General features: G+C 43.4%; 1 protein-coding gene across 6 annotated transcripts in view; it reads left to right on the forward strand.

The window, feature by feature from the left end:
* The first annotated feature begins 1,731 nt into the window (after window positions 1–1,731).
* The window catches only part of LOC309355092 (signal transducer and activator of transcription 5B), a 69,433-nt gene continuing 48,120 nt past the window's right edge, over window positions 1,732–23,044 (forward strand). For 2 of the 6 annotated variants that reach the window (XM_081885590.1, XM_081885593.1), the window contains exons 1-3: window positions 8,323–8,519; window positions 15,275–15,316; window positions 16,561–16,603. The gene's annotated coding sequence lies outside the window, so the exon portion shown is untranslated. Of the gene's footprint in view, window positions 1,932–8,322; window positions 8,520–15,274; window positions 15,317–16,560; window positions 16,604–23,044 lie in introns of those variants that run through there. The other 4 variants (XM_081885591.1, XM_081885594.1, XM_081885592.1 and 1 more) reach the window with 3 other exon arrangements.

The following is a 23,044-nucleotide window of genomic DNA, read 5'->3' on the forward strand; positions in this document are numbered from 1 at the left end:
ACAAAGCCCTAAACAATTTGGTACCGGGGTATCTAAGGAATCACATTCTCCACATCTTTGCCAAGCTGCTACGGTCATCTGTGGGAGAAGGCTGCCTTGTCTTTCCCACATGATATGCCAGTGGCTGTTTGGAACATAGCCTTTAGTGTAGCAGTGCCAGCACTGTGGAACATGTTTCACTTCGAAATCAGACAAACACCGACAATCTGTACTTTTAATTATGTTCTAGAAAAGAAAGGGGGGAAAATATATTGCTGCAGGTCTTTCACCAAGCATGAACCTGCTCACTTCTAGGAATTTGTTGGCAGTTTTCAATTAAAATGATTTTATCTGTTTTATAATATTTTATTATTGCATTTCTTGCAATACTTAATTTTTACGGTTTTTGATTGTATCTCTGGCGGGTTTATTGTTGCAAGCTGCTCTGTGAAGACTCCCCCCCCCCTTTTTTTTGGTTTGCAAAGCAGTGCTTAAGTTCCGAAAGAAAGAAAGAAAGAAAGAAAGAAAGAAAGAAAGAAAGAAAGAAAGAACCAAGAGCACTACAGAAAACCTTTCCTTCTAGTTTTCCTAAACCTCTAATCTGTATCCTTCAAATAAGCAAACTAATCTCAGCAGCTAACAAATCTGATAATATAAAGAGGCATGTGGAAGTAAAATAGAAACTGGCAATAAACCTGGCTGTTGCTGATATCTGGAACAAATGCTTTTAGAAGCATGGTATTTCGTGCCTGTGAAAAGTGCAAGGCCATAGCAAACTCCAAGCAAGCACAGTGTCAATGAACACAAAAATCCAGGGAGCTCAAATTTGGAGAAAGCAAATTGTGCAGGAAATGGGAGATGTGCAAAAGACCACTCTTTTCATTATCACTTCATTTATCCCATATAGTAGCTGAATCCAGGCATTAAGTACATGTTCCAAGCCTGAGCTCTTAACTCAAATTATCCCTGGCCCAAAGCTGAGAATGTAAAAGCACTTGCCTTTAACACAAGAGCTCGCTGTGCTTCCACTGAAGTGTACAGCTTTCTGGTGGCGTGTGACACTTTGGGTAAGGGAGCTAAGGGAAGTCTGGCTGGCTCCTGCTATTTGAATGTCATTTGGATTATCTGAGGGTTGTGCAACAGTGGAATGGAATAGCAATGATCCATATGGCCAGTCAAATGTTGTAATGGATGAGGCTGTGTTTTAATTGCTGTTCCCTGCTTTGGTGGCTCTTTGGGCTGTAATGGGTACATAAATAGACTTTCACAGCAGCAGCAATAAATTTGCACAGGATGAGGCTAAAAGCATTACTACAGCATGGGTAAAGACTACTGTGAAAACTAATCAAGGGAGATTGAGGCAGTAGCTCACCTCTGGGTCTCTTGGTAGTCATCTTGTTGTAATACTGTACAGTGGTACCTCGGGTTACAGACGCTTCAGGTTACAGACTCCACTAACCCAGAAATAATACCTCGGGTTAAGAACTTAGCTTCAGGATGAGAACAGAAATCATGCAGCAGCGGTGTGGCGGCAGTGGGAAGCCCCATTAGCTAAAGTGGTGCTTCAGGTTAAGAACAGTTTCAGGTTAAGAACAGACCTCCAGAACGAATTAAGTTCTTAACCCGAGGTACCACTGTATACGGTTACTGACTCACACTTACGTGCATTAAAAGGGTTAACCGGAGCCCTGAGGTCATATACCAGTGGGTGTGGTTGAGCAGGCTCCTAGCAGCCTCTGCTCCCTCATTTTTCTCAGGAAGGAGCTACATGGCCAATGACTCCCAGCTGCAAGAAAAGCCAAGTGAACTGAATCTCTCCAAAAGGGAGATTTTGAAGCCTGCATCTTTGCTAACCCACAGATTGCATTATCCTTTTGCAAGGAAATCAACTACTTGTTTTGGAACCTTTTAACTTCTTGGTTTTACTGCCAATGAATGGAGACTTGTTTGATGTAAGTTCTGGAATGTTGTGAGTAAAATCGTTGCTTATTTGTGGAAAGCTTAAGTGTCTGCTATTGATTCTAGCTGAAGTATTTTTGTTTGGGCTGGTTTTTAAAGTTTGACGAGGGTAAATGCAAAATCTAACCAAGTTTAAGCGTGCTTGGAGCAATCACCATTGTGCCAACTCAGCTACTACTAGAGAGTAAGACTCTCTCCTCCAAACCTCTCTCTCCAACATAGCTCACATCATCCACTTGCAGGGCAGGATGAGGCTGCAGAACTGGTTTTACTGCTCTGAGAGCTTGGCAGAGTCCCCCCCCCCAATGTATCTTCAGTATTTTAGGACCCCTACAGAAGACCTGTTTATTGAGCAGTAGAAATAAATATATCGTCCAGTAGCACCTTAGAGACCAACTAAGTTTGTTCTTAGTATGAGCTTTCATGTGCATGCCCACGAACATTCATCCTGATTTGCTTGTAGGGAGGTTAGATTACATCAGGTCTTTATTGAGCATTATTACTTCTGTTGTGCCCATATATAAGACAATGAATGTTATAAGACAATGAACATTCATCCTGATTTACTCATGGGGTGTTTATACATCTTCCTGTTGCTAATTTATTGAACACTTTTCAATGACTTTCCCCCCATTTCCAGACTGCAAAAAGTCCGTATTTATTGGTTTTGTATGTACAAAGCTCTTTAATCCACTTTAGCTGTGTAAACTAAAAGTTAACGTATGCACTTGAATCTCTCCTGCAAAATATGGACAGTCTGGAGGCACCAGGAGCTGATGCATCCCTGTGAGTGGGTTACTGTACAAGTACCCAACCTACTGTGAGAGCAAGGAAGCAGAAGAAGCAATCATGCTGGTAAAAGGGCTTCAAGACCAATAGAGCTGGAAAGCAATGCAGTAATACCAGGGAGGTGAGTGCTCCTGTTTTGTTTTATTAAGCTGGCTGGAAGACGCTGCAGGGGTTCTTCTGTCTGCCTGCTTTCTGCCCTTCTATAATCCCTGCTTAATTATATATCTCTGTTTTCTTTTATTGCATGTTTTTCTCTCCTTTTTCCTTTCCAAATGTTGGTAAATTGGAAGACTTCTCCCTCCCCTGCTTTTTGAGGAATATGCCATTTGAATGCTGCAAATAGAGACAATTCAGATTGCACAATTGGTTTGAAACTCTTGCACACTGAACCCACTTCCCAAAACAATCAGGCTGTGTACACACTCCTGTTTACTCTTGCATCCAGTGTGCTCCCACTACAGATTTGGAAAGTGGTGTACACATGACATTAGCAACAGTCTGTATCTATCCTGCATCTGCCCTGCTGTTTCTTATGAAGTACTATGCATTGGTGCATTTCCCTTGCAAACCAGCTTCGATTCAAAATGAGAAAAAGAATGAACTAGGTGAATTTTAAGTCAGCAATATATGCACACAGCTACAGGCTTTTTTTATAATAAGGGAAGTGACAGAAACATGCACTAAAAGGTTTGGGGGAAAGCTTGTTCGCCACATCATATAACCTCCCCACAAACAAAGAATAAATAATGCTCATTATGTAGCCAACATTGTTTAATCTCCCTGCAAACGTTGCACAAACAAATCAGGATGATTCTAAATAGGTCGTCTGCAAGCAATCTGGGTGCAGTGAAACAGAATAGCAGATGGTTGGCTTGGCTTATAATGCATAGGAGGCAAGGATGAGAGGATTCAAAGGGGGCCTATGGGTGAAAGAAGGGGCCAGTGCCAAATGAATAAGGTGTGTGTTAAGAGACAATTTGTACTGGTAACTGAAGTTGGGGTGGTTTGGGCTCAGTTCCTGTATTTGAGCAAGTTGACTGCTTGTGGAGGCAGTTCTGCTTGATAGACCATTAGTGTGGTGGCATATTGGTGATTTGGATGACAGCACCACTACCCATTTACCGTATTTTTCTGTGTATAAGACAATGCTTTTTGCTTTAAAAAAAAGAGGCAAGAATTGGGTGTTGTCTTATACACGGATAGTGAATGCAGAGGGGGATGTGTGATTAATAGCAGCAAGCAGGAGATTGGCAGCGGCAATTGGGTGGGTGATTGGTGGCTGTGGCGAGATGTGCGATTGGCAGTGACTGTGGCAAGTGATCAGCAGTGGTGGGCAGGTGGGTGAGCGATTGGCGGAAGCTAAACAACTTACCGGTAATTTCTTAATTTTGGGTTTTAAAAAAAGGGTCGTCTTATACATGGGGGCGTCTTATACACGGAAAAATATGGTATTCACCTGAGTGCTCTTAAAATAGCATCCGCTATTGAAATAAATATTGCCAGAAGTTGAAGAGTGGTGTGATGACTGTTACATGGGTTGCATACACATCATACATTTAGACTGTAAATCCCCCACCCCAAGAGTCCTGGGAACTGTAATTTACCCTCTGACAGAGCTATAGTTCTTAGCACTCTTAATAAACCACAGTTCCCAGGATTCTTTGGGGAAAGTCATATGCTTGGAATGTGCTTCAGATGTGCAGTGTGTATGAAGCCAAAAAGACTTGCTAGCAGGACACTTTGTTGAATGGGAGGGTGGGGTTCTTTGGTCAACCATCTCCTTCTCAAAGGAGTCATCCAGAAAAACCAGGGTGCCACAATCATTGTAATGACATTTACAATAAAAGTTTGAAGGAGGTACACAAAGCCTGAGAAACTGGTGTGTGTGAGAAGAGAAGAGAATCTGCTATGTAGATTTGAAAAAAATGGGGGGGGGTAGAGGATTCTATGGCTGTGTACATATTACTGTTTACGCCAGCTCCACAGTGCTCCCTCTGCTGCTGTTTGAATCTATGCACACATAACATTAGCCACAATCCATATCTATTCTGTATTGTCTCAAGAAATATCATACCCTCCAAGATTTCTCTGTCCCATTCCATAATGATAATTTTACTATTTATACCCCTACAGCATCTTACTAGGTTGCCCCAGCCACTCTGGGCAGCTTCAAACATTTATTTTAAAAAACCCACAATAAAACATTAAGCATCATTTTTAAAAAAGCTTCCCTATACAGGATTGCCTTCAGACGACTCAGGGGTTGGTTAACTCCATACCCTCCAACATTTCTCCAATTAAAATAGGGACATCCTAAAAAAAAGTGGGACATTCCAGGATCAAATCAGAACCCTGGGTGGCTTCTCTAAATCAGGGACATCTCTGAAAAATAGGGACACTTGGAGAGCCTGAAATATTGCTGTTTGATCCTTTTCCCCTCAAAGCAGCTTCCATCCAGTTTCAGTTCACATTCACTTTGTGGTTAAAAACTAAGGTGTGTACATTTGAGATAGCCATGGGTTGCAGGCCTATGGAAACCAAAGTAATGCACCATCTGGGGTGTGTGTAGCAACATGCAAATGTGCCTTGAAGCGCAGCAGAGGGCGAAATGACTTTTCTGAGTTCTAAGCCACTAATATGCACATAGCCAATGCTGCATGTGGAAATTGGCCAAGATATGAGGTGACCCAACATGGGATGAATTCTTTTTTACAGATGGGGTGGGGAGAATAACGTGAAATGTTCACTGAAGGAGGGTTTCTGTATTAGGATAATTTGTTCGGGTTCTGGAAGAGTTTGTGTAACAATAGGAACCAGAGATACCCTCATGTTCCTATTCAGGTGGATGACTGATTATCTCGTAATCCCTGATCTTGCTGACTGTGGCTGATGTGAGTTGGAGTCCAACAACATCTGGAGGGCCAGAGGTTCCCAACTCCTGTGCTAAAGGGTTGGAGAACGATTAAGTTAGGTGTGGGAGACAGCAGGCATATATAAGGTTGCTCCTTCCTGACTTGAGAAGGGGGAAACCCCGGAGTGTGGCAAAGTGTTCATTCCCAAGCCCCCTTTCCGAAGTAAAGTGGGTTATGGGATGCAGGGGGAAGGATAAGGAAACTGCAAGTTAAGGCTAAAGTATATGTTACAGAAGAGCTTTCACACTTTTTTTTCTAATGGGGAACTGAATTAGACTTTAATGCAGAGCTTTCCAAACTGTGTGTCATGACACGTTAATGTGTCGGCTGCAGTGTGTAGGTTTGTAATGCAAACCCTCCACATGCTTCTCCCAGTGCTGGAAAGGGGTTAGTTTAACCTCCAGTTTGCTAGTAAAACTGAATTAGTGTGCCGTGAAATGATGCATATCTAAAAAGTGTGTCACCAACTTGAAAACTTTGAAAAGTTCTGCCTTAGTGTTAAACCTTTTACCCTTGCACTATTTTCTCCATGAAAATACCTGAAGCACCCACACCTGAAGCACATAGGTTAGTAAAAACATTTTTGCCATTTGTGTGTTTGTTTGTTTGTTTGTTTGTTTGTGTGTGTGTAATGAATCTAGTGAAGAGTGAGCTCCAGTTAGGATGTAGTAGGAAATTTTCATTGCAATTTTCATTGCAAAAATGGTGCAAAGGTAATAGATTAGCCCATATTTGCCATTTCACCAATATTTGCAAAAACTTTATAGAGATGGAGATGTCTTTGTTGTAATTTATGGCTTATGCAGAAGCATAATTTCTAGTTCTGAAGAAAGCCCAAGAAACTTGACACTTGAGAATGAAGATTCTGAATTGACAATCTGCTTCCTTCCTTCCTTACCTTTCTTTTCAGAAGCAGAGTCTGTACTACCACCCACACTTTCTGCTATTTGTTTATTGGTTTTGTTTTTATGCTTTTTATTTTTGATAGCTTAATGATATTTTAAATTTTATTTACAATTATAAATTGTAACACATTAGAGGTTTTTTATACTCAGGCAATAACATAAACCAGGAAGAGAATTGGGGGGGGGGTAGAGCTGTAGGATTTAAAGGCAAGTCTGAGGTGTGTGCCCATGTCCCCAGTTTGTTGTTATTAATAATGGTACCATGTGTAATGTTTCAACAGAGTAACTAGGCAGTCCCTGATGACAGGAATTTACAAGCTAAAATTTGCCACAGGGGAGGCAATTCATAGAAACAAGAAAAAAAATACAAGAAAAATGTGTCCCAGTGTTCATTTACAGTAGGATGAGGAATCTGTGGCACAGTTTGCATGTAATGCTAAGCAGAAACCATGGCTGAGTTTGAACAAGTACACAGATAATGCAAAAACTGCAGCCAGCTGTTCTGTTGCCACTTTATTAGCCAAAGCCAAGCCATGGTTTGGCTTAACATTACTGTACATCTGAACCTAGGCTTGTGGTTTCTTTCAAACCATGAGCTGTAGTCAATGCTTGTTCTTGGCTTACTGCTTATGGTTTTAGGGGACACAAACCACAATCCTGGATTTGAACATGAAACCAAACCACTGTTTAGCTTTGGGTAGTGCAGCAGTAGCAAGACCAGGAGATGAGCAGTGACAACAGTCTTTGAGCACCTGCATGGCTACTTATTCATGCTCAGCCATGGTTTGTCTTGGCATTATGCACAAACCATTGTTCGATCACAGTTCCCATCATCCTTGACCATTGGCTATGCTGGCTAGGTTTGCTGAGAGCTGGAAACTCGCCCAAGTTATAGGTTCCAGGTGAAGAATAAGGGTCTGTATGTTGTTTCAAAGGCTTCATGGAAAATGTCACTTTTGAGGAAAGCTGTACAAGGAGAGGGGGGTAAGGGTATCTTCACTCAAGTGTTTGGGGTAGGAATTCCAGCTTACAGGGAGCAGCGAGGGAGAGAGGAGGGAAAGAGGGCGGAAGAAGAGCCACAACATTTTGTGGCAGTTGCTCTGTTGTGTCTTGCAATGAAAAACCACTTTAGATACTGTAATTGCAGAGGGGTGGAAGGTGCAATAACTGGCATAGACTCTTGTGTGTCTGTGAGGAGAGCATGGGCGTAGCCAGGATTTTTGTTAAAGGGGGGAGCAAAAAGTTGTTGAGCTTGTTTTGGGAGATCTCCCAAAAGCTTGTTGAGCTTTTTTTTGTGGGGGGGAGATAATACCTCCCTCCTGAAAGAAGAACATTACCGGGGCAAGCTTCTACCTCACCGCATTAATGCTTTTCAATTCATTTTTGAGGATTTAGGGGGAGAGTGGAGGACAGTACACAAGGGTCGCCTCGCCTCTGGACCCGCAGGCCAAACTGCATGCTCATAGCGCAGGGGCTGCTCTGGTCTAAGGCGACTTATAGTTGTTGCTTTTGGCGCGCTTTTGAGGGAGCTCAGAGAAGGAGCGCCCCGCTTCTGTGGAGAACCGTGTGCATGTGTGACGGTGACACGCGCCTCTGGCGGGAGGGACGAGGCGGCGGCGGCGGCGGAGAGGCGACCCCAGGCTCTTCTTCTGTACATAACGCGGCGGGAGGGGTTGGGGAAGGCTGAGGGGCGTTTCGCCAGGCAGCTCCGCGGCGCCTGCCCCCGCTTTCGGGCGGGAAGGAAGGCGGGTCTGGCGAGGAGCGAGCGAGGGACGGAGCGCAGGAGGCGGGCCCCCGCCGAGGCAGGAAGGGCTGTGGCTGGAGCTGGGGCTGTGACGGGGCTGGCAGGGCTGTGCGGGGCCGAGCGAAGGCCCGGAGTCGACGCACGGAAAGGGAGGAAGGAGACGAGGGGACTTTGCGCGCACAGCAGCAGCGAGCCTGGGAAGCCGAGCCGGGCTGGGCCGCGGCGGCCCAGGTAAGGAACTGAGGGAAAGGGGCCACCGGGGCAGGAAGGAAGCGTGTGCGAAACACACGCGCACGCCGCCCGTTTCACACGTTCACTCCCCCCCTCTTTACGCGGGTGGTGGGGAGAGAGGTGACGTGTGACGGGTGTTTCTTTTTTGGAGTTAAAAGCTCCTGGGAACCGCCGTTTTGTACAGTTCCACACACATATTATGGGTTGTTTAGATTAGGCAGGCTTGCATCGGGAAGTTTTTTTTAATGCTCGGCATTTCGTTGTGCTTTTTATATGTGCTGGAAGCCGCCCAGAGTGGCTGGCGGGGTATGAATAATAAAATTATTATTATTGTTACATTGTGTTTGTGTTTAAGCAGGGACATGCAAAGCGTGTCACGTGTACCCCGTGGAACTGCGAATAAACGCGCGCGCCGTGAACCCGTGTCCCCGGCCGTGTTTGTGAGCGCGCTGGATGGCGTCCGTTCAGATGCGCGTGTTGTTGTAATGTGGGATGGCACATGGGATCAACACCCCAGCCTCTCCTTGTGGGGTAAATACATTTCGGTAAATAAATATTTGCGGCCATGTGACACGTGCCGTTGTTGAAACCCCCACCCCACCCCCTCCTCTCCCCGCGGCAGTGGGTGGGTGTGTTTGTGTTGCGAAGAAGATAAGGACTGCAGGGCATTTTGCTACCAGCGGCTATTAAGAAATGGCACTAAGGGCAAGGATAGTATTAAAAAGTTACGCGTGCATCAGATCCTGCATATATGAGTGGCAGCTTGAGGAGAGAGAGAGAGAGGTGCAGGGAATGCCTTTCCATTGCTTCTGCAAGGTAGCTTTCCTGTGTTTCATTGCTATATAAGAGGTGCTAGGAACTTGAACCCGAGTTAAAATTGTACCGCCTGCCCTGCAGGTCCTCCTTCCTTATCCTTTCAGAGCGACAGCAAAGCACTCTGCGTATGCTCAGAAGTATTATCTTGCTCACAACTGCCATGAAAATAGGTGTCCAGGCTAAGCTCCGATTCAAAATAAAATCCTGGGTATACAGTATTGGTTTGCTTTTTTATTCTTATTTAACCAACCCTACCTATATGGCAACTAGCCTGCCTTTAACACAGGCACTTCACATGGATGACCACGACTACCCAGGGCTGTGTTAGTTTAAGTGGTCTATTTTGCTTTTTTGCTTTCCCTGCTGAGCTGTAAACAGCATGTGCTGGAGGTGGAGGGGAGTGTTTACTTTCTAGCAGAAGAAGCAATAAATCTGCCATGCAGTTTCCCCTCCCTGCCGCTTCCCGAACGTTGCTGCACACAGTTTCAAAGCAATGTCATTGGTGCCTGGGCTATCTGCTGCCATGTATCGCTCCATGTTTGCCACAGGTTGTTGATTCCGATAGCATTGCCTTCTGGAGAAAATGTGGGGTTGGGGGTCTGAGAGCCAAGGTCCTAATTCAAGAAGCCCAAATTCCCTCTGTAGTAGAGCTGTTTTTCTGGTGGAATGGTTGTCATGGTGCACGTAGACGTTTTCTGTGCCATAATCATGAGATGACTCCACTGGTGAATCAAATGTTTAAACCATGTGCATCATATTGAACCGCTCACAACTTTACTGACGAAACTAGCTGAACAGAAATTTTCTCTGAAATGCATAACTTTCTCAGTGTCCTTACAAAATTTCTTTTCTGTTAGACAACTTCTGTATGTGAGTGTTGAGAGCACTGCACCACATTTCATCCGCTGTAATAATATATATTGAATTTATTTAATTTAGAGCATTTGTACTCTGCAAAAAAGGCTCCCAGAGTGGCTTACATGCAAACAAAACAAGTTTAAAATCTGAAAAACACACACAACATGTAAGAGATTTTCTCAGCTATGTATCTAATATTTATTTACTTAAATACAAAACTCAAAACAAACTTATAAATTACAACACATTGAAATAAATGTCAGTTTAGAAGGACAAATAAAAATAACTTTGCCTGGTGCAGAAAACATAATAATTTTGGGGAGATAATCCTATGATAAATGAGGCACCACAATTGAAAAGGGTGTCTGCCACTTATCTCAGATGGTGGAGATGCCTGGTGGTGAGAGTCTCCAAAAGTCACCTCAATACATGGACAGGTTGAACCAGGGACCAGCATTACTTCAGGCACCTAGGTCCCAAAATATGCAAGGTTGTAAAACAGTTTTGCATTTGAGCCATAAAAGACCCTGACCATTAGGTCCAGTTGTGACCGACTCTGGGGTTGCGGCGCTCATCTCGCTTTATTGGTTGAAGGAGCCGGCGTACAGCTTCCGGGTCATGTGGCCAGCATGACTAAGCCGCTTCTGGCAAACCAGAGCAGCGCACGGAAATGCTGTTTACCTTCCCGCCGGAGCGGTACCTATTTATCTACTTGCACTTTGACGTGCTTTTGCACTGCTAGGTTGGCAGGAGCAGGATCCGAGCAACGGGAGCTCACCCCGTTGCGGGGATTCGAACCACCGACCTTCTGATCGGCAAGTCCTAGGCTCTGTGGTTTAACCCACAGCGCTAGGCGACCAGAAATTCTATGCAGGTGAGTAAGGGAGCTAGTGGACGAGAGACAAATTGCTCCATCCCACTTTTTATACCCTGCTTGGTTTCTTTGCCAGCTGTGAAAGAAGGGAAGTCCTTTTCTATGAGATCAGCGTGGAAATACAGAGGGCTGGTGAAGAAGAGATGGATCATTTTGACCATCCTGCTGACCATTTCATTGAAGGCTTCATTATTATTAATATGTTAAGAAGCTAGAAGCCTGCTTTTCCATGGAGACTAGGACTTCCCGTATTCCATGGCCAGCATGGAAATGCAACACGCTAGTCTTTATTGCAGGCTAGTAAAAGAGTTTGCTGGCTAGTAATTTTTGTTGGGTTATTTCCAAGACTACACTGGTTAGCAGTTAGTTTCCATGCTCAATTCTAATGGCTGTTTTTGACCTTTTTACGCATCTCAGGATCTCAGTACCTCAAGGACTGCCTCTTCTCACATGAACCAACCCAGACCCTGTGTTCAGCATCTGAGGCTCTTCTCTGTGTGCCTCCTGGTGACATGAGAATGGGCCTTTTGCAGTTGTGGCTCTTCTAGAATGCTTTCCCCAGGGAGGCATGCTTGGCACCATCACTATCTAGTTTAGATGCCTGGCAAAAAAAACCTTCGTTGGGTTATTTACAAAACTGAGTTAAGGGAAATCACCAGACCTTGAATTACACTTGGAAGCAGACTGCAGCTAAGGACTGGAATAATATATTCATTTGTAATTGGCAATCTAGTAACTATTCTGAAACAACAGCAGTTTCTGAACAGCTTTTAATGGCAGGCAGTCCTGTGTGCAGTTAATTGCAGTAGTCAATCTATTTAGCAGAGTATAACTAATACAGTACAGCTAAAATAATTGTGTCCAGACTACAAGAACTAATTTATTGGGTTAATTCTGTTGCGTGTGTTTGGCGTTAAAGTGATTATTATGTATTTCTATTGTACTTTTCTGTGAATAAGTTGTATTCAACTTTGCAGCAGCCTCTTGAGACATGTTTAGGCTGTAAGACAGCGGTAGGCAACCTAAGACCTGTGGGCCGGATGCGGCCCAATCCCCTTCTCAATCTGGCCTGCAGACGGTCTGGGAATCAGTGTGTTTTTACATGAGTAGAATGTGTGCTTTTATTTAAAATGCATCTCTGGGTTATTTGCGGGACATAGGAATTCGTTCACCCCCCTCCCCAAATATAGTCCGGCCCACCTCATGGTCTGAGGGAAGGTGGATGGCTGAAAAAGGTTGCTGACCCCTGCTGAAAGAAAATGACACTTCTGTTCTGTGGATTGGTTCAGCTCTTGATAGATTCGCAGTAAGGAATGGATTTTGCCTCAGGCCAGATTGCATGGTGACCTTGGAAGTTTCCTCTGCTGTATTCGACTTGACTGCCTCTTTGTGAATCACCTTCACCTATTAGCTCTCTGTAAGCTACTACTGCAGTGTACCTTCACAGAAGGTTCCTTCCTACATTGAGAAGCAGTGTGGAGTTAAGGCTAGAGCGGTTGGGCTTTGATGTCGAAGCCCAGTTCATGTCTCAGCTGTGAGCTTCCCATCCCAAACAACTGATTGGCACTATATCTGGTTATCTTACTGGGATGACGCACGCTAGCATAGCTGAAATGTGGAACAATCTCTCAAGCTAACCTACTGGACAGGATTGTTGTACTGATAAGGTGAGGTATCAGTTGACATCTACCCATGTGCACCCCTTTTGAGTTCACTTGAGGGAGGGACAAGATGCAAATATGACTAATCATGTATAGGTTATAGATATGTATAAATGTGTGGGTATGATAAAAATAAATAACTATCAATAGTTCGATGGGTATGTTGTCTACTCTTTGCTGCATCTTGCATGACAAACAAACAGAAGCAGAAGTGAATGAAGACACTGGGGATTTGCTTTGGTCTCTGCATCTCTTATTGTTTAGTGATATAGAACAAAGGAATAATAATAACAATAATAAATTTATTATTTATACCCCGCCCATCTCGCTGGGTTTCCCCAGCCACTCTGGGCGGCTTCCAACAGAACACTAAAATACAATAACCTATTAAACATTAAAAGCTTCCCTAAACAGGGCTGCCTTCAGATGTTTTCTAAAAGTTTGGTAGTTATTTTTCTCTTTGGCATCTGGTGGGAGGGTGTTCCACAGGGCGGGTGCCACTACCGAGAAGGCCCTCTGCCTGGTTCCCTGTAACTTGGCTTCTTGTAGCGAGGGAACCGCCAGAAGGCCCTCGGCGCTGGACCTCAGGGTCTGGGCAGAATGATGGAGGTGGAGATGCTCCTTCAGGTATACTGGACCGAGGCCGTTTAGGACTTTAAAGGTCATCACCATACTAGGACAGTCTCTTCTGGGGTGCCTGGAATTCTATCCCTAGTTACAGTCCAATTGCATTTTCATGTAAAGCAGAGCACACATGGATGAATGGTGCTCGCCCCCCCCGCCCCAAATATGGGCACTTCCTCCGTTCTGTCATAGTGGCGGGCGGTTTGCTTGGCAGAACAGAGTTTTGCGCAGGAATCCTAAGTGTTCCACTGCACTATACTGACAATTCTTACAGCACATTTCTCTCTAGAGCAGATATCAAGCTCTAAAGTAGAGGGGCTTTTATACCAGCTGGCCGCTGAGTTGATCCCCCCTGTTGTTAAATGGGCAGTTTACAGCTTTTGTTGCTAATTCATTATGAAGTGCACTTGATACGGATTTCGCATAGTTGCTTTCGTGTTGAGATTTTGCTGCATGGCAGGCTCAAATTCAACTGATACAGCTTTTGCTATCTCTCTATATATGTGATAATCAATCTCCCTACCCCACCCCACCCCATATTGCTAACTTAGCATTTAAAAGAGGGCATCCCTTTGTTTATTTCCCCAGGACAGTGGGGCTGTGGAGCAATTACTCTTTTATCTATTGGGCTGTGTGTTTTGAATTTATGTTGTTGTTCAATACAGTGAAGCAAAGGGCAATAGAAATAGCCCAGTTTACACCATGAGAATACTTGGCTCCCTGTGTGGGATAAGCACTTCCTTCAGATCAGGTATCTAGGATGAATAAACTGTAGTTCTTTACCAGAGTGCAGAATTGTAGGGGGAAAATAGAACTCTAGACACCCTGGACATTTGCCTACTGCCTGCACTGTGTGGTTTGATTTGTTTGCACGAGACGTATGGAGATGTTTGTTCCTCAGGTTCCTTTTTCAGTGCTAACACATGTTCTCGGCTTGAAGCCTTGTAATGGGCTGTTACCTCTACTGCATGGTTGATCTTCTAAATGGCTGGTAGGAGAATAACTTGCTGATGGATGAGCAGATGACTTCCAGTCCCTTCCCATTTAATGATTTCACAGTTCTAGCATAGAAATGACGTGGGGCTGATAGAGTTTTCATGGCTGCTATTGCTTCATGAAGGGACGCGGGTGGCGCTGTGGGTTAAAGCCTCAGCGCCTAGGGCTTGCCGATCGAAAGGTCGGCGGTTCGAATCCCCGCGGCGGGGTGCGCTCCCGCTGCTCGGTCCCAGTGCCTGCCAACCTAGCAGTTCGAAAGCACCCTCGGGTGCAAGTAGATAAATAGGGACCGCTTTCTAGCGGGAAGGTAAACGGCGTTTCCGTGTGCAGCTCTGGCTTGCCAGAGCAGCGATGTCACGCTGGCCACGTGACCCGGAAGTGTCTTCGGACAGCGCTGGCCCCCGGCCTTTTAAGTGAGATGGGCGCACAACCCCAGAGTCTGGCAAGACTGGCCCGTACGGGCAGGGGTACCTTTACCTTTTTATTGCTTCATTTATATGCCACTTTTCTTAAAGCAGCACACAGTGTTAGTTATACAGGGCCATCTTTTCATTATGTTAATAGTATGATTTTTTGAAGCCCCCCCTAAAGTGATAGGTAGCTATAACTTGGCCTCATGAAAAAGTGTAGCAGGGTTAGCTTGCCCTGACTTTTGCAGAGAGAAAGGGAGCTCAGCTTGCAATGGGAAGTATTCACAAGGCCAAACTCCATCTGCCTGCTGCCTACAGGGGCTCTGGGAAATTTGCCATGCTGTATTTGTGTGTGTGTGTGTGTGTGTGTGTGTGTGTTTGTGTGTGTAGTAATAATCAAGGAGCTATAGGCATGCTTAATAAATCTAGAGCTAAGTTTTATTTAGAGTACACTATGTGCCTACAAGAGTCCACATATTTTTATTTTGTAGTAATTTTGTTTCCTATCTTTTGCAGTGCTTTTCAAGAGCTCCAGTTGAGGGCGAGGAACCAGTGGAGGTAGGTCCTATAGAAATCCAAACTGTAATAATCTACCTTTACATAATTTCTGTTGTGCTGCTTGTGCTTCTCCCGTTTTTTAAAAAAACCTCCCCTGGTTCTGTTTCATTTTTTATCCAAGATCTATGCAACACCAAGTGAGAGTAAAGTTTCCCCTAGTGCGGAGCATGACCACATAGAGAAATGCAAGACAAGTGGCAAGCCTTTATAAAGTGTTTGACCAAGCACTTATGAAAACTAAGTAAACCGTAAAACTGTTCTTGCTTATATGCTTGTTGACCCTTTCAAAATAATTCTGATATAAATTAGAAACATTTGGCCAGTGCCACATGTTAGATGTGAAATTCAGCCCACTATTTCTCCACCTCTTCGGCCTGTAGTCTCAACATTTTCTGAATTCCTTAGCCTCGCCATTCTCTTCCTGCCAACACTGTCCAAGCCCCTCCTATATTTAGGTTGTTCTCTCTTCCTCCTTTTTCTGTGGGCATTGGTCTTCTCCATCTGATCTTCCCTAAAGTTCCTGCTTCTCACCCACTACGTTCTGGAACTTTCCGTCTCAGAAGCTGCACTATTTTCCCTTCCTTGCAGATGCATTCTCATTCTGAGCAGTTAGAATGAGTGAATAGAAACCATCAGCTTACTGAGCAGTGAATGTGGGAAAGTTTGCCCATTTCTTATGTGCAGCAGCACATACAACTGTGGCTGGCTTTGTCTTATTCTGTGGTTGCTGTTGCTCTGCCCTTAGTTACGGACTAGTTCTGTTCTGTTGCCATGGAGTGGAAGGCCTGCCCCTCCATGCATTGCTACCGTGTTTTATCACTATTTATTGGGGAAGTTTAGGGAAGTAGGTAGATTATTTGTTCTTACAGTCTTAAAACTTTATTCACACTGATAATTGTGTTGTTTCAAAGAGGTCAGTAAAAACCACTCTCTTTGGAGTGGTTCTGTCTCTGTCAGAAAAAAAACAACAAACTTTTTACAAAGTTTCTGTCTGTAAAGCCCATTGTTGTGTAGCTTTTAATCCTGTGAAACTGCCTATTGAGTGTAACATCACACCTTAAAATCAAGATTAATCACGTAGGGATTGAACACATTTCACCCCAGCCCCTTGTCATACAACTCACACAGAACTATGACTTCTGAGATATAACTAAAAGAACCCTCAGATCTGACTATTATGGGGTTAAATTTGGAACCTCTAATTATGGACAGAAGTAAGACTTTTCTTTCCTGATCCTTTTTAGTTTTTGCCCAGGATATTCCAGCAGTAAACAACCTGCAAATAATGTGAGTAGGAGTATTATTTATGTATTAAAAAGCGTTCTTACACAAAACACATAGAACTAAAAGAGATTATTTAAAGATGTGTCACAGAATTAAACATATTTTAAGTATTTCAAAATATATAAACAACACTTGGAAAAAGAATTTCGAAGTCTCAAGGGCAAATTGCACACAGTGATAAAGACATAGTTTGGCATTGCATGAATCTTTTTAAAAACTTATATATAGCAGCTGTAGGGGGTGATATGGCTCCCAACATTTACCAAGTATTATATAGCAGAGAAAGATTGCTCCTTATGTTGCTTAATACCATGAAATGCCATGATAGAAAAACATTGTTTGCTAAATTGTCTGTCCGTAGTGTTCTCTGACATTGTACAAAAACTCAGCAAATGATTTGGGGGACTTGCAGGCTGGAAACAGGTGCTAGACGTGTTTTGGTCTCTCAAATCAATACATACATACCTATCTGTTTCATGTGACAGTTTTCTCTTTCAGAGAGCATACTGTATGGCTTCTAACATGGAATGGCCATCCTCCATGTATCTCCATTTCTATCCTTCATAACAGTTTCTGCCAATCTCATCAGGTGTGTTGTATTTCCCAAGGAGTTTATGTGAGGAGAGGAAGCTGGTATTCTTGCAAGTGGAGATGCCAGCCAGGGAGGAGAGTCAGAACATAAAGCGTAGTGGGGTATTTTATGAGGGATGAATAATAAAAGGAATAGTGCTGCAAAAACCTGGTCTTCGGGTGGGAAGCTTTAGTCTTGGCTTTTAGCTAGAGATCTCTCTGCTCACATACAGCCCCTAAACATATTTACAAAACTTCTCTGTTAAAAAAAAGTGTGTTCCCCATACTTTTCAGTTAGGGTAGAGCAAACTGAAAATGTCCTTACGTTTTAGAATTAAAACCAGAAATTTGCCCTCCCCACAGAATTATGTGCTTATTTGAACCCTGGTCTTCCACTACACCAAACTGGGGTTGTGTATGATTTTGTAGTCAGCTGTACAAGCTATAAGTTTAGTCCAGGAATAAAGCAGGGTGAAGACTGTGTTTCGAGAAACAGAGTGTGGGATGCAACTTGCATACATTGTCCCTAGCAGTAACAGTGGTAGTGCTGCTGTCAGACACCCAGCTCAGTGGCTTGCCAACCCTTCTACTTTGGTGGAGCTGTTTTTACATCGTCCTCCACTGAGAAACCCTTCTAAAGCTTTTCTACAACACAGTTTGAAAACCAATAGCTTAGTTCAACAATTTCAAAGCTAGGGCCACCCCTTTAACTGCAGCCTTCAACAATGAGACCTCTTTTTTTTAAAGCAACACATGGCTGTTGTTTTGCGTCTTCCTTTAGAGCAGGAGTGGGGAACATGTGGCTCTTTAGATAGTGATGGACTTCAACTTCCATTCTGGCCATGCTTGCTGGGGCTAATGGGAGTTGGGAGTCCAACAACATCTAGAAGACCACAGGTTCCCCATATTTGCTTTAGGGTAACCAGATACTGTAGAATGGAAACCAGGACTCCTATCCCTTTAATATTATGCAGAAGAGGGGGCTTTAAGCAGCTTGTAATTTAGAGATACGAAAAGTTATCAAAACATCTATACAGCTATACAGGTGCCATTTTCCTTATTTAAATACCCACCCTCAGATCCTAAAGATAACCCAGATTTGAGAGTGCAGCCAAGAATGTAAATTGGGAAAACAGCACAGAAGAGTTAAATACCCCACAGCTCCACTGCTCTGATGAAATTCTGACACACACCTCTTGAATGTGGTTGCTTTTCAGTAAACATGCAAATGTTGGGAGATCAAGTTGCAGATGCCCTGCGCAGTGTAGCTTTGCCCTCAGATTTAAAGTTTGCAAAGTTGTTTTACATTCTTTGTCACTCTCTCATTCATCTTTATTGAATTTGATTGGAATTTACAAGTGGAACTTGCAGCAAAAGATGACTCAGAAACTTCAACCGATCCAAAATGCAACAGCCTGTTTACTGGCTGGCGTTCCATTTAGAACTCGCATAAGCTCTGTGCATTGTTTGCAGTTTCTTTCCTTGACCCAATTCAAGGTACTTACTTTGATATTTAAAGCCATTCTCTAACTTTTGGAGCCTTTTCAGAGTTTGGGTTTTTTTGCTCGTGTGTGTACGTGGGGGGGGGTGTTCTTTTCCTTTCCTTTTACATTAACTGTTGATTATATGTTTGTGTTCTAGAGTGTCTTAGGTTATTGTTAAGGAAAGACACTTGTGTCTTCCATAGAACAAATCTTTTGTGTTTGGTACTTAACTGCTTTATTATTGAAAAATTTAATAGAAATCAGGCCATTCACTATGACAGCCACTAAATTGTGGAATTCTCTTCCCAAAGAGGTGTGCACTTTCTTCACCTTATAGCTGTCATTGGATGTTGAAGTCATACCCTCACTGTATTTTCTTATTTAAAATTGCATTGGTTTCTTAACTTAAATTCTCATATCTCATTTTAAATTGTATCACTGTATTGTTTTAACCTGCCCTGGGACCTTGTGGTGAAAAGCGGGTTAGAAATCCTGTTTACAGTTACTATTATTTTTTCCATTTATATCCTGCCCTTCCTCCAGAAGTCCAGGGCAGCAACAGAAAATGCAGCTTGGTGTACTATTGTTGAGGATTCCTGCCATTTCATTCTCCCTGCTCCCAAGCAGCCAGTCAGCATTTCATGCCAATTGTCAAGTTTTGGTTTTATCCCACCTAAAAATATTTTGTATCTCTGCAAACCTTGGGGTTTTTACCAAACTTGCATGGGATGTGCCATAAGCAAATGATACACAGTCTGAACTTTGGAAATGGAAGGAATTATGATGCATAGCGTAGGCAGAGATGGATATGCTTTGCAGTTCTCTTACTGTTGGCTTATATCTTGTAGAGTTGTGCTGCTGTGTATTTCTGGAGAGAGTGGGTGTTACTCAGCTACGTCTTACTCAGAGTAGTCCTATTGAAATGAATGAACCTAACTTAGTCTACTCTGAGTGAAACTTAGTTAAATACCACCCATTATCTATGGGCTGCAGTAAAGATGTGAGTGCATGGGGAAAATTCCTCCCAGGGTTTTTTGGGGGGCGGGGGGTGTTTTCCTCAAGGGAAATTTGAGGGGTTTCCCCATTCCCCCCTCAAATCTTCAGATCTCTAGACAGTAGGAGAATTTGGTCTCTCCTGGTTGATGGTACTGCTTGCGGCATTGTGGAAAGTTCGTTTCAGAACTTACTTTATTTACTTCAAGTTCCTTTGACATGATACACTGTGGAGTTTCCTGCTTATAGTTCATTTTGATCTGGGTAGTGTATATTCTGTACAGGTGACTCTCAACATACGCTGGGGTTACGTTCTGGGGATAGCACGTAGAGCCAAAATCACATACACTCAAAACGCATTGGGTTCAGTGGTGGGTGGGATTGCGAAAGACTTTTCCCCCCAGACGTCCGCCCCCTTTTTATTATTATTACTATTGTTATGCCAAGTGCATAAAGCTGTACTTCCACCATCAGTCCATCTGCTGCTAGATAGTATCTGTTTTAGACACAGAATTCAGCATCCTATAAATCTCAGTGATAAACTTGAAAAGTAATGATCAGTAGTGAAATCTCAAAAGACTCAAATCTCCTGTGGTCCTGGAGACTTTTAGATGCCCTACATGGTTTCTTGCCCTTTTCAGTGGCCATGAGAACAAGTAGGCAAACAGGCCTGTGAGCATATTTGCATAAATTATTTAAGTTGTAGATTTTGGGTTGCTTTTGTGCAGAATTTGGATATTCCCCTGAAATTTATGCAGATCTGGGGTATGTGTATGTGTGTTGAACTGACATGAGGGCCCCATACCTCACATCTATAACAGCTAGCAATGTTCTCTAACACAAGTACAGTCATACCTTGGTTTTTGAACAGCTTCGTTCTCAAATGTTTTGGCTCCCAAACGCTGCAAACCTGGAAATGACTATTCCGGTTTGCAAACTATTTTTGGAAGTCGAATGTCCGACGAGGCTTCCTGCAGCCAATCAGAAGCCACACTTTGGTTTCTGAACATTTTGGAACTCGAATGGACTTCTGGAACAGATTCCATTTGACTTTCAAGGTATGACTGTAATGTTTTAGATGCTGCGTAGAGCACAGAACTAGCATTATTTTTGCTTGGAAAGCTCCCAGTCTACATTTGATGGGCAGCACAAGGTTTTTTTGGGGGGGGATTATAAATTGAGAGATGTATCCACTTGCTTTATACTGAGCCAGAACACTGGATTATCTAGTCCAGTATTTTTTCCTCTGACTGTCAACAATTCTCCAGCATCTTTGGTAGTCTCCCCCCCCCCCCGCCTCTTGTTCCAGAGAGCCTTTAATGATAAAATTGTATATAAATGACTGAAACAAACAAACACACTCAGAGATAGGTAATCTGCAGCTCTCCAGATGTTATTGGACAACAGTTTATCTCTTTCTGTTGGCCATGAAAGTTGGGAGTCCAACAACATGTGGAGGCCACAAGCTCCTCATCCCTGCTTTAACTGGAGATGGCAGGGATTCTGAACTTTAGTTCTTATGAATGCAAAGCATGTTTTCTGCTACCAGAGGCAGGTTAAGTATACAGTGACACCAAACTCCCATTATTCTAGGCGCATTTTGCAACAGGGAATTTCATTAGTGTGACCAGTTTCTGAGCTCTGGGCGTAGTATTGCGCCTAAGATTTCATATTAAAACTGCAAAGTGGAAGGAAAGGAGGACCTTTTTCTCCCTCCCCACTTCCAGCAACTCCCTGAAGACTGGAGAAGAGACCCTTTTAAGAATATTAGGGAGGTGGGCAGGGGAAGGACTAGATCAGGTGAAAAATGAACATAATATTTTAGCTGCAGTTCATTCATTTTCAGCTTTGTATTCATGTTGCTCCCATAACCTAGGTTTAAGGTGCTCCTTGCTTTCATGTCTCAGTTTCTAACACTGCTCAGGAAAGGTTTTACCTGAAGGAAGAAACTTATTGGGCCAACATGAGGGTACTGCTTAAGGCATAGAAGAGGCATATATCATAAGGCATGAAGGTGGTGGAGGGAAAGGAACGTATCATATTATCCTTCCCCAATCTGGTGCCCTTCAGATGTTGTTGAACTCCCAATCTGCATCAGCCTTATCTAGCATGGCCAATGATCTGGAATGCTGGGAGTTGTGGTCCAAAATGACTAGAGGGCACCAGTTGGCAGAGGCTGTCATATGTGGCCACAGGGATGAGCCTTACTTTCCAGACTCTGGAGACCACAGATCAGGAGTGGGGAACACGTACCTCTGCAGAGGTTGCTGGACTAGGATTCTATTATTCTATGACTACAGCTTCCATTATCTCTTGACTGTCAGCCACCCTGGCTGGGACTGATGGGAGCAACAGGTATGACGGAAAATCACAGGTTCCCCATCCCTGCCATAGATAATTCTGTTTTCCAGGTAGGGGGAGCGACCATTACTTTAAAATTCCCTGTCATTGGAAAGATGGTTATTGCTCTCCTGTGAGTGTTAAAATGATGAGGGAATTGTTGTTCTTGCCTGTTCAAACTCTGCGTAGGAAGTAGAACAACACAGCCTCCCAGATTATTATATCGCAGTGTGGGGCCCAATTTGACTTGGCTTGAGAAGGCAATAGGCATTTTCTGTTGTAATTGTATGTTCTTTGAAAAAATGTTCTCATTATAAAAAAAACTATACGTGGTAATGCTATGTTTGTATTTTAATACTTTCTTTCATTATTTCCTAGCTTGCTTCTGGGTTTAAAATAGCTAAAGAAACTAATTCTAAGTACCTTAGAAACCTGCAGCTGAACGCTTGGTTGGTTATTTCCATTTGATATGTGATCTTCAGCCTTTTTCTTGTCCCTTCTCCACAGCTCCTATCTTAAAAGTTTTTTGTCCTTATACTTTTCCCTTTTGCCAACAACTTGGAGCCCCTCTTGTGCTTAGGCCCCTCACCCTGCTTAGCTGTTCTTTATCTCACTCTTCTGTCTCCACACTTTTAAATGTTTTCAATGTCTTTTGCTCAGCCTACTGCTCTTTTTTCTTCAGTTGTGTGGCTTCTGGCCTCCTTATATCTTCCCAGAATTCTGTCTCCTTCCTTCCTGCTGACAGCACATAGTTCCACCTGTCCTTTCGCCCTTCGTTATCTCTTTTCCCCAAACAAGCTAACTTTTCACTTCCATCCACAGCAAGCCTTGTTATTTGTCAACATTCTGTTTCTGACACTCACTGAACAGTCAGAATGTTTGTGAACATCTCATGATAGTGCACAACCATTGGCCGGGGCAGAAAGCCTGTAGGTGACAGGACAGGAGACAGACAAAGGACCATTTTTTGCCTATTTATAGTTACCAGTCTATCAGTAACAAGCTCAAGATTTGACAGCTGATAGGTGGAGAGGGAAACTAGGGTATAAGAGCTGAA

This window comes from Podarcis melisellensis, assembly GCF_964234715.1.
Source record: "Podarcis melisellensis genome assembly, chromosome: 13".
NCBI lineage: Eukaryota > Metazoa > Chordata > Lepidosauria > Squamata > Lacertidae > Podarcis > Podarcis melisellensis.